At 41.4% G+C, this 3841-nt stretch overlaps 1 protein-coding gene across 12 annotated transcripts in view; it reads right to left on the bottom strand.

Annotated features, from left to right (window-relative positions):
- The window catches only part of HECTD1 (HECT domain E3 ubiquitin protein ligase 1), a 68009-nt gene extending 67809 nt beyond the window's left edge, over window positions 1–200 (bottom strand). For 5 of the 12 annotated variants that reach the window (XM_035327709.1, XM_035327715.1, XM_035327710.1 and 2 more), the window contains exon 1: window positions 47–199. The gene's annotated coding sequence lies outside the window, so the exon portion shown is untranslated. Of the gene's footprint in view, window positions 1–46 lie in introns of all 12 variants that reach the window. The other 7 variants (XM_035327719.1, XM_035327717.1, XM_035327713.1 and 4 more) reach the window with 2 other exon arrangements.
- Window positions 201–3841: the final 3641 nt, after the last annotated feature.

Raw genomic sequence — 3841 nt, 5'->3', positions numbered from 1 at the left:
CCCACCCCCGGCCCCGCGCCCTCCCACCCCCGGCGCCGCCGCTCACCTCGGCCTCCCGGAGCCCCTTCGCCCTCTTCAGCGCCGTGGGGAGGCGGGGGGACAGGCGAGGCGGCGGTAGCCCGAGCCCCGGCGCAGGCGGCAGGCAGCGGCATCCATGGCGCTCCGCCCGGCACGGCAGCGGGGGAGGAGGGCGAAGGCGGCCGCGCCGCGGCCCCGGGGGAGGAGCTGGAGCTGGAGCCCGGGCCGGCCGCGCCGCCGCTGGGGGCGCTGCGAGAGCGGGCCCGGCCCCGCCGAGGCCTCTTCGCTGGGCCGCCCGACGCCGGCCTGATCCCGGACACGGCCGCCCCCCGGCCGCCCTTCGCCGCCAGGAGCGGGAGCCGAGGCCCCGCCGGCCTGTCAGCGGCCTGCCTGTGCTCGGCCAAGGCACCTAGGCTCGCCCGCTCTTTCCCTGCTGCACAGGGATTGTTTGTTTTTTCCCCCTACTTTTTTCTTTTTAACAGTCGCAGAACATTTTCATCCGTTCCATTTTTTTTTCGTTAATTACTTCATATAAACTTACTGTTAGGCTTCTGCCTCACAGGCCCGCTCTCCAAAACACTCTGATCCACATCCAGCGCCTCCATTACAAGTGGCAACGATGAGTGGGTTTAAGCGTGGCAGTAATGGTCCTTCAGAGCAGAAGCAGTAACTTGCCCTTGTCTTGTAGTGAATCTCAGCTACACTGTTGGGTTGTGGCTCTTCTTGAGGTAGAGGATCCCCTGCGACTTGAGCTGCAAAGAGCTACACACTTATTCTGCATATTTTCAGAAAATGAAGCAAACTGCCATGTACCTGAAATGAAGGAGTGAAACTGTGAAGGATCTATAAAATAATTTCCTTCTCTGTAGGCTCACATGTTTTTCCCGAGGAATTTAAGCCTATTAATATAAGTACAGTAAATAAGATTATTGTACATTCGAATGTCACTCCTACCTACATCATAGACATTTCCTGTAATTAGACTAAAACTACACATTGAACAAAAAGGCAATAGCAGTCATGCTTGTTTAAAATTTGCCAAACAGACATTTTTATTGTTTGGTGTTGTAATAACACCTTCAGAAAGTTTTATCTTTCGTGCTATCATTTTTTCTCAGTACAAGAAACAATAGTTCCTTTGTCTCCATTTCTGATTTCTAAGACAGCTTAGCCTTTGTGTCTTACTGTATTATGCCTCTCTTAACTGGCAGTTGTACCAGTCCTGCTGAGATTTACAACTATATCCTTTTTATATGTTTGTCCTTCAGAGGTGAACAAGACTTAAATGCTTAAAGTTAAGGACGTGAGGCACTGGGAAAACTGAGTCTGCAGTCTTTAAATTTAGAAGCTTGATCTTCTTTCACTTTCACTGGTACAGAAACAGCAGCAGAATTAGGCCAAACTTATGAGAACCACATCTTTTGTGTGACCTTACTACTCCTGTCACATGATAATTTGCTTTTTATTGTAAAGAAGGTAGGTTTCAATTAAAGCAAAGTTGTAAATTTCTAATGAAGACCAAAATCAAGTATTATTTTTTAATTGTAAACACTGAAAACGTTAACATTAAGCACATGCTTCAATCTTGCACTGAAATTTGTGTGAAACTTGCAAAACCAACTACAGTTCACGACACATGTACAATATACATATTACTCATTAGTTAAAAAATGACCTAAATTCTAATACCAGCTGACACACGCATGTATGACCTTGGCCAAATCCCTTAATCACTGCTTGTCTGTTTCCTCATTTATATATAATATAATATAATATATATATATAAATAAAAATAAAAAAATCCAACCGCCCACAAGATAGTAACGCTAGAGTCAGAAAGGTCTTAACATTTATGGAACACAGAGTTGCTTAGGCAAGTTACTATATTAAGTCTTAAATAATACTATAAAAGAAAATTCCTTACTATGACTACACTTGAGCAGACCATGTGTAAATGACTGAGGATACTTTCGTGAAAAGGTAATTAGGTCACATAGGGGCAACACATAACGACCTTTGTATAGCAAGACAGTGACTAATGAGCAGCATTTTTGCTGTGAATTTACCTGAAAATTACCTGAAAATTTACCTGAATTACCTGAAAATTCATAAAAAAGATTGTCAGTACAATTACTATCATAATATTATATTGTGAACACATGAACTGCAGAGAAGTATGTCATGGAAGGGTAGTGAGGATTGGGAATTGGGGAGTTTCAGATGCAGAAAGCTTCTGAGAAATGTTACAGAGCTCAGCTCACTATTTGACACAGCTACTCTGCAAGAAGACATTGCGGGTGTTCTCAAAAGGTTTTGATTCCATTTGAAAAGAAGTCATGTTTGGCTAGAATTTTGTCAAACATTCTCAGGACAGATTTTTTTTTTTTTTTCTCCACACACTTAAAGCTCAAAGAAAAATATTTACTACTACTTCTTTATTATATTCAGGCTGGTGTTTTCTACATAGATTTAGCTGTTGGCAGAAGGAAAAGTAAAGTAAGAAGTAAAGATGTCATGGTGTGATAGTAAGGATTGTAAACTTCAGTTAGAGTTAGAAGTGATTGGTCTTTTGTTATAGAAAATACAAAATTCTTGCCAAAATCAAACTGAAGTACACCTACAATTAAAACAAAACAAGACATCTTGGATTCCTTTACATGTTTTTAATTGATATGGGAGCTAGAACCTAATATTATTTATGGTTCTGTTAGCCTTACTGCCCAACTGTGTGCATATGCCAAGTTGATGTTTCCAAAAATATCGCTCTTCTGGAGTAAATAGATCAGAGTGTGACATAAACAGACCCTGAACACCTCCACAAATTTAATTGAGTAGTTTATGCTAAAGGCCAGCTTTGTGCCCTGCCAAACAAAACAGTTAGGTTATTCACAGATTATTTATCCTTTTGCTTTAACTTTTTTTTCCTCAGCCACCCACACAATGATGTAGTAGGAAACACTGAAAGGTCCTACTCCTCCAGAAATAAAATACAATTTCCATACACACTTTATATTCTTGACAAATGTTATACTTTTAAAGCAAAAGTTAATAAATGTTGACTACACATTTCAAAGCACCGAGTTCAGATGTTACCAAGGACAGAAGCTTCTTTGTTGTATCAAGGAAGGTTTAGTTTTACAGAATTTCGTTATTTAAACTTATTTACTTCTTAATCATGTTGTGAAAAAGATTGTTTTCAGGATTGTTTTCGGGATTGTTTTTTCCCCCAGTAGTAAAATGCAATTGGCGATAGCTTTTTGTTTTAATCTTGCTCTATTACCATGTTCTCAGCCACTTCACTGTTGCACAAGTCCAGCAAGCAACAACACAGTGTCAGCATCTTGACTTTCCAAACCTCAGTGCCAACTTTTGAAAGCATGGCAATCACAGAACAATTATCTGCCAGCTGTAGAGCACGGTATGTTTACTTTGTGCAGTCTTACGCAATCTGCTGTGACGAGCACTATGTGAGAGGTTGCCTGCTTGGTCGTTCAAGTGTTGCAATTACACATGTTGATGTGGTGAGCATATTACTAATGTTGACGTGATAAATGTATGGGTGACATGCGGGTGTTTATGGAGGCACCCAGCTGAGTCATTGCTCGTTTTGTTAGACTCTTCCTCAGTAAAGCTTCGACTTCCTGGAAGGTTTCTTATCCTCAGAACCGAGGGAACGAATATGTGTATGTACAGAAGAATGTGGCTTTCAGAAAGCTGCAGATACTCCAGTATTACCTTTTCTTTCTTTATGAAATAATAGTTCAAAATCAGGTAAATGATAGTGCTGTTTCCTAAATTAACTCACCTATGTGGATTTTTTTTT

The sequence above is a fragment of the Oxyura jamaicensis genome, chromosome 5 (genome assembly GCF_011077185.1).
Source record: "Oxyura jamaicensis isolate SHBP4307 breed ruddy duck chromosome 5, BPBGC_Ojam_1.0, whole genome shotgun sequence".
In the NCBI taxonomy this organism is placed as follows: domain Eukaryota; kingdom Metazoa; phylum Chordata; class Aves; order Anseriformes; family Anatidae; genus Oxyura; species Oxyura jamaicensis.
Note: the sequence above shows the minus strand (reverse complement) of the source record. Positions and strands in the feature narration are given on the sequence as shown.